Raw genomic sequence first — 8164 nt, 5'->3', positions numbered from 1 at the left:
AGGCATACTGTATTTTAAATTTAAGGTGCTTTACTGTAAATAGACATACAGTTTCTTACTGTATTATTTTAATTTACTGTATTTTACTGGCAGCTGCTTTGCCAATATTACACTGTAAATCTAAAAATATGTTCATGTTTTTTTAAATTACTGTAAATAAACATATTATTGAATTTGTTTTACATTTATACACTTGTGTTGGCAGCATAAAGAAATCCTATTATAAAAATCTCAGAATATTGCAGCTTTAAACTCTACCTTAGGGAAGACTGCAGAAAAATAATCAGTCCTAAATAACAATGAAAAAAAGGCAAGATTCAAAATCTAATTAACTCTTTATTTATACTGTAAATATCATGTGAGTATACGTACATCAGAGTTTGCAGTTTTGTGAACTGTATCAAAGCCGTAGCAGAAAAAGTTAACACCCATTTTGCGGTGTGTTTGTGACGTTGAACATACGCACCACAAGAAAAAAACAAAGGCACTCGTCTACGTGCAATGGAAAATGTGTCTATCATTTTCGATCTAAATCATCTGAGGCAGACTGACCCCGAGCTACAAGGTTGTAAAAGCAAGAGGTCCATATGAAATCAAACTTGCATTAAGAAAAACATGTTTTATTTGCGATCCTATGGAGAAAAATTACACTACCCACAATCCTAAGCATAACAGCAATGTCTCTGATTAGTCCAACTCGCTGTTACCATAGACATGTTTACCGTATCCACAAAATTGCAAATTGCTAGAGCAAGCCTCTACCATTGAACATCTATGATAGTTTCTCTACACAGTATTGCAACCAAGTATTGTTTTAAAAATGTTTTTTGTGCCGAATCAAATGTTTTATAATCACCAAAACTAGTAACTCATCTTGTAGCTGGTTGGCTCAGTTCCAGGGTTAAAACTCTATAAACTCTATATATCAGCAATTTTTGAAACGTCAATGAAACACTTGAACTGGGGAAAAAGAAGTTCCCGAACCACCGTAAAAAAGTGAGAAGTCACTGTTGAGCTCCATGGAGTCACACACTATTATGCCAGTCACAATCCCAATACACTACAAACAGGGAAACTGCTGTATATAACTAAACTAAACAACACAAAATAAGTATTGGCCCTTTATCGGCATATATTGTTCATTGATGATCGACAAATGGTATCTGCGCTTAAACAATATAATACTATGAGAAAAGATCAAACAAAGTCCCACTTGAAGTCGTTGAGCTTCCTGATTAGGGTGCAGACATGCGGGTTCACTGTTGATGGTTTCTTCTGGACCATCTTTCCAGTTTTTCTGCTGGGTGCCTGTCCACTGTATGCCTTTGATCCTCTCTCAGGATTAATCCCCATGCAGATTCTAAATGACAACGTAACAACACAAATGCTTTAGGTTAGTGAAGAAACGGTTAATTTTGTGTGAGAACATATAGACTTTCAGTGTTAAAGGAGCTACAGCTTAATTTGTATTTTTTTAGTATTATAGTAAGTAGTATTCAGCTACTAAACAAGTTTAAAAACAGTGTATTATTTATACCAATGTATAAGTACACATTCCAAAGGAAAAAAATATTTTAAAGCTTAATACAATTATTATATTATAAGTTGACTTTTTTCATCCTGTATTTGTGGAGAACATTTCATGAACATAAGAGCTGTGTTTTTATAGTATTATTTTAGAAAACTTTAATGAGGAAAAATATTTTATTTTGAAATGTCACAAAATGTAACAATGCTGCTTGACGGTATACGCACAACCGGCACATACGGGTACTTCGCTAAAACTCAAGGCCGCGCCCCCTTTTGGGGGATAGAAAACGGACGGTCCCATAGAAGTCAATGCAATTTGACGTGTGTTTGGATCATAATTTTGACAAATGTGTGTGGATTTATTTCTTGTTAAACAGATGGTTTGTTTTATACACGTCTAATGTTTATATTGTGACCTTGCCTGAACCTGAGCATTCACGATACCTTAATAAACTAAGTTTGATCGCCGCTGGTCTGGCCCATAGCCTGGAGCCTGTCCGGTCTATAGCCTGGAGCCAAAGCCAAATCTATCAGGATCTACTTTAGGACATGGCAAGAGGACAAATCGAAGACCAGAGTTTTTGGATGTGTTGTTGGTACAACAAACTACTCCGCAACCTTTCAGCATAGTTATTAATTCAAAACGGTTTGTTTAAAGTAAAAGTTTGGAGTGATTTACATTTCCGTTACGCTGTTGTCGTCTATGGGGAACGCGGGATCATTTTCCCCTAAAAGTGGGCGTGAATCTGTTCAGAGACTTCCTATGACGTTGCGCCGGTTGTGCATATAGTTACAGGGCTGCCGCTACAGCGTGACGGGTGACGATAGGTACTTACGGTAAAGCAGCCTATTGTGTGCAGCACATTGTACACCAAATGAGCTGCGCACAAGCAGACCTATGGTTTTGGTCTGGTTTCACCCAATCCAGATTTAGTGTCGCGGAAAGATGTCAAACCCCTAAGTATTTTTATTATTTTTTACATTTTAGTAAATGTATATGCTTGTAGTACATCAGCTTTAGCTACTGAAATTCTAATCTCGGAGCACTTAATCAATAAAAAGTCCATCCAGGTGTGTAATATGTGTGGGAAATCTCCTACCTCTGAATGAACTCCAATGAGCATGCAGCATTGTCCTGGTATTGCAGGTTAAAGTTGTAGAAAGTTGACATTAGAACAGCAAGCCCCAGCACAAAGGACACTCCCTCACTGACAACCTGGCCCTCCACGCTCACAAACCACCGCTGATCAGTCAGCGAAGTTGGACCTGAAAAAAAATATGAATAGTTAATAGAAATGGCAACAATATGATTTCACTGTACATAAATTAATTTGATCTGAATTTATTTACATATCCACACAATTTGATTGTATGTCTTCATACGTATGGGTAAACAAAATATTAGTTTTATCTATGGCATTGTGGCTTTACCCAACAAATACTAACCCTGATGACTTTCCGTCAGTGTATTTTCCCCTATAGCCCATGGTTTGTTAGGTGATGACAGCCTTTACTATAATGCACTGCAGAAAACCCTGTTTTTTATTGATGTGGCTATCTAAATTAGAGATGCACTGATTACAACTTTCTAGGCCGATTCTGCTTTCCGATTTTCTCTGAGTTAGGCCAGCCGATACAGATTTTAGCCAATTCCGATTTCATTTTTTCTAACCACTTTACAGAACACACAAATATGTATTTTCTATCTTGTCTTTAATAGAACATTTTTTGAAGAGATAATCGATCGCTATACAATAGAACTATAATTTACTCCTGGTGTGGGAAATTCACACACATCTAAAGTACAATTTTAGAACCATTTCCTTCTTTTCACATCCAATATCACACTTAATATAATATAGCCTTGCCGTATAAAGATATTTCTCAAAACACACACGCAGGCCTGTTTGAACGTCAACAGTAACATTAACATTATAACATGAAAATGTAGACACCACAGAGAATATTTTATCACAGTTTGTATGTGGACAAGAAACTGACTTGCCTTCTTTAATATGGCTCTTTAAATGAGAGAACAAATTTGAAATATTGTCACACTTGACGATGCAAAAATCCATATGACAAGACAGTATTGTTTCATGGCCGACAAAATGACTTGTAGCATTAACGTTACCAGATGGCCTCTTATTTTTATCTGGGTGATCTCTATATACAGAGTTTTGAAAACAGTTATGTTTCTGAATGTACGCTTACAATTAGGTAGGGCACATCTAAAGGATAGGTTAGGGACATTTCTGTGAATTTTCATATGTCGAACAAATGCAAATTTTGTGTCACAGTCATGACCACAAAGCTGACAAAGGAACATTTTGAAATGTTCATTAGCTAAAAAAAGAAGAAAAAGGTCTGTTAACTAAAGTTAGTTTTAGATGGGAAAAGGAGCAAATATGAAGCCACCCAGTTTACAATAGAACCGTTTCAAATGTTTGTTAACAAAAAAAAAAAGTCCGCCAAAAGTGTTCTTGAAAAATACACTTATGAAGCCACACAACTGACAATAAAACCGTTTGAAAATAGATAGATAGCTAACACGTCAATATTATATCTTCGTTTGCACAAAAAAGTCCAATTATCTAAAGTTATAGTTTTAGAAGTAAACCCAAGCAAATAGGACTAAACAATGTTCATTAAAAACAATGTAAAGTAAAAAAAAAATACAAATAAGAAGCCACAAAATTGACAATGCAACTGTTTGAAAATAGCTAGGTCAATATTATAACGCTCGCTTCTTTTGCACAAAAGTCTGTTATCTAGCTAAAGTTATAGTTTTAGGAGAAAACACAAGTAAATATGAGACCACAAAAAAGCCTGTAAGGTTACAGTAACTTCAGTTTAAGAAGAAAAAAAGAGCAAATATGAGATTCAGCAAGGTTGAGGATTTTTCTGTTTTATTTTTAAAGAACGCGCTCCAAAATGTCTGTACTTCTAACGGTAGCTAGCTAACTAATTGTGTTAGTGGTAATGTTAGTGACCGTGACCTGTCAGCTAACATTAGCTAACAACATCAACTGATGCTTAACTTTACTAGCTAGCTAGCTAGCTTAACGTTAATGTTACTGAGTGATCTGGTGCCATCCATCCATCCATCCATCTTCGTCCGCTTATCCGGTGTCGGGTCGCGGGGGGAGCAGCTCCAGCAGGGCAATCCCGAGGCGTTCCCAGGCCAGGTTGGAGATATAATCCCTCCACCTAGTCCTGGGTCTTCCCCGAGGCCTCCTCCCAGCTGGACGTGCCTGGAACACCTCCCTAGGGAGGCGCCCAGGGGGCATCCTTACCAGATGCCCGAAACACCTCAACTGGCTCCTTTCGACGCAAAGGAGCAGCGGCTCTCCTCCGAGCTCCTCACGGATGACTGAGCTTCTCACCCTATCTCTAAGGGAGACGCCAGCCATTCTCCGACCAATCTCCCGCTCCATTGTCCCCTCACTCGCGAACAAAACCCCAAGGTACTTGAACTCCTTCACTTGGGGTAAGGACTCATTCCCTACCTGGAGAAGGCATTCCATCGGTTTCCTGCTGAGAACCATGGCCTCAGATTTAGAGGTGCTGATCCTCATCTCAACCGCTTCACACTCGGTTGCGAACCGATCCAGTGAGTGCTGAAGGTCGCAGGCTGATGATGCCATCAGGACCACATCATCTGCAAAGAGCAGCGATGAGATCCCCAGCCCACCAAACTGCAACCCCTCCCCACCCCGACTACGCCTCGATATCCTGTCCATAAATATTACAAACAGGATTGGTGACAAAGCGCAGCCCTGGCGGAGGCCAACCCTCACCTGAAACGAGTCCGACTTACTACCGAGAACCCGGACACAGCTCTCACTTTGGTCATACAGAGATTGGATGAGTAGAGACCCCCTCACCCCATACTCCCGCAGCACCTCCCACAGTATCTCCCTGGGGACCCGGTCATACGCCTTCTCCAAATCCACAAAACACATGTAGACCGGTTGGGCATACTCCCAGGCTCCCTCCTGGATCCTTGCGAGAGTGAAGAGCTGGTCCGTTGTTCCACGACCAGGACGGAATCCGCATTGTTCCTCCTCAACCCGAGGTTCGACTATCGGCCGAACCCTCCTTTCCAGCACCTTGGAGTAGACTTTACCAGGGAGGCTGAGAAGTGTGATACCCCTATAATTGGCACACACCCTCTGGTCCCCCTTTTTAAAAAGGGGAACCACCACCCCAGTCTGCCACTCCTTTGGCACCGTCCCAGACTTCCACGCAATGTTGAAGAGGCGTGTCAACCAGGACAGCCCCTCCACACCCAGAGCCTTGAGCATTTCTGGACGGATCTCATCAATCCCCGGGGCTTTGCCACTGTGTAGTTGTTTGACTACATCAGTGACTTCCGCCTGGGAAATCGACGACAATCCCCCATTATCCTCCAGCTCTGCCTCTAACATAGAGGGCGTATTAGTCGGATTCAGGAGTTCCTCAAAGTGCTCCTTCCACCGCCCTATTACCTCTTCAGTTGAGGTCAACAGTGTCCCATCCTTACTGTACACAGCTTGGATGGTTCCCCGCTTCTTCTCCCACACCCGCTGCTTTGCCTCTTTCACGGCAGAGGCTGCAGCCCTTCAGGCCCTTCGGTACCCTGCAACCGCCTCCGGAGTCCTCTGGGATAACATATCCCGGAAAGACTCCTTCAGTCGGACGGCTTCCCTGACCACCGGTGTCCACCACGGTGTTTGTGGGTTACCGCCCCTTGAAGCACCTAAGACCCTAAGACCACAGCTCCTCGCCGCAGCTTCAGCAATGGAAACTTTGAACATTGTCCACTCGGGTTCAATGCCCCCAGCCTCCACAGGGATGCACGAAAAGCTCCACCGGAGGTGTGAGTTGAAAGTCTGTCGGACAGGGGCCTCCTCCAGACGTTCCCAATTTACCCGCACTACACGTTTGGGCTTACCAGGTCTGTCCAGAGTCTTCCCCCACCCTCTGACCCAACTCACCACCAGATGGTGATCGGTTGACAGCTCTGCCCCTCTCTTCACCCGAGTGTCCAAAACATACGGCCTCAGATCAGATGAAACGATTATGAAATTGATCATTGACCTTCGGCCTAGGGTGCTCTGGTACCAGGTACACTTATGAGCATCCCTATGTTCGAACATGGTGTTCGTTATAGACAATCCATGACTAGCACAGAAGTCCAACAACAAACAACCACTCTGGTTTAGATCAGGGAGGCCGTTCCTCCCAATCACGCCTCTCCAGGTGTCTCCATCATTGCCCACGTGCGCGTTTAAGTCCCCCAGCAGAACAATGGAGTCCCCCACTGGAGCCCCATGCAGGACTCCAGTCAAGGTCTCCAAGAAGGCTGAATACTCCAAACTCCTGTTTGGTGCATATGCACAAACAACAGTCAGAGTTTTCCCCCCCACAACCCGCAGGCGTAGGGAGGCGACCCTCTCTTGTTGTGGCTTGTGAGTATCCCCACACCCGCCCGGCGCCTCACACCCTGGGCAACTCCGGAGAAGAAAAGAGTCCAACCCCTATCCAGGAGTATGGTTCCAGAACCAAGACTGTGCGTAGAGGTAAGCCCCACCAAATCTAACCGGTAGCGCTCCACCTCCCGCACCAGTTCCGGCTCCTTCCCCCACAGAGAGGTGACGTTCCACGTCCCCAGAGCCAGCGTCTGCTGCCCGGGTCTGGTCCGTCGAGGCCCCTGACCTTCACTGCCACCCATGTGGCATCGCACCCGACCCCAACGGTTCCTCCCACAGGTGGTGGGCCCATGGGCTGGAGAGATGGGAGCCACGTAGCTTGTTCGGGCTGTGCCCGGCCGGGCTCCGTGGCAAACCCGCCACCAGGCGCTCGCCCGACGAGCCCCGCCGTCTGGGCCTGGCTCCAGACGGGGGCCCCGGGCTTCCTCCGGGCAGGGTCACTCCATCTCTGCCTAGCTTATTCATTGGGGTTTTTGAACCATGATCTGCTGCCATTTATGACAAAAAATAAATCGATAAAACTATACTAATAACATTTCAAGGCAAACAAAAAGATTTTGAAACTTACATAAATGTTGAAAAATCCGCTGAATCGCGTCCTCTTGCTGGAGCTGCTACTGTCCATGCGCTTTCCTTCTCAGAGACTGCGCATCACCAACCGAGTCCATGAGAAAAAGTCACCGTGAGAAAAAGTGTCACGGATCTCTTGTGTCCTTCCCCCTCCTCACACACACACACACACACACACACACACACACACACACACAAATAATAGACACTCTTTGCCGTAAGATATAGTCCTGTTATATGCTAAATATTTTCTCACTAATTATTAGCTGCTAATCACATATATTTTCCCTTAAAGCATAATTTGGAAAGAGTAGCAACAGCGAAATGTGCTGCATGTCTTAAAATAGACTGGTCAGAAAAATAAATATGTTCAAATTCAAAGAGTAATTGCCGCTTTTTTTCTTTATTATCCCGAGATGCACTGCGATTAACAGTAAAGTCCTGTAATCTGCAACATTATGGAGATGGTGCTGTAATATCATTATTTTCTCCCAGAATGCATTGCCACTTACAGTATGATCCTGTATAACATTAAAACAGTAAGATACTGTGAGATTTTAGCTGTAAATTTACATCAAAGGTTTACAGTG

At 43.3% G+C, this 8164-nt stretch overlaps 1 long non-coding RNA gene across 1 annotated transcript; it reads right to left on the bottom strand.

The window, feature by feature from the left end:
- Positions 1-844: 844 nt before the first annotated feature.
- Positions 845-7610, bottom strand: LOC114567339 (uncharacterized). Its single transcript, XR_003694150.1, has 3 exons — positions 7573-7610; positions 2631-2796; positions 845-1360 (listed from the first exon to the last, which is right to left on the bottom strand). It is a non-coding gene; the product is annotated as an uncharacterized LOC114567339 (long non-coding RNA).
- Positions 7611-8164: the final 554 nt, after the last annotated feature.

The sequence above is a fragment of the Perca flavescens genome, chromosome 13 (genome assembly GCF_004354835.1).
Source record: "Perca flavescens isolate YP-PL-M2 chromosome 13, PFLA_1.0, whole genome shotgun sequence".
Taxonomy (NCBI): domain Eukaryota; kingdom Metazoa; phylum Chordata; class Actinopteri; order Perciformes; family Percidae; genus Perca; species Perca flavescens.
This window is presented reverse-complemented; position numbering and strand designations above follow the sequence as displayed.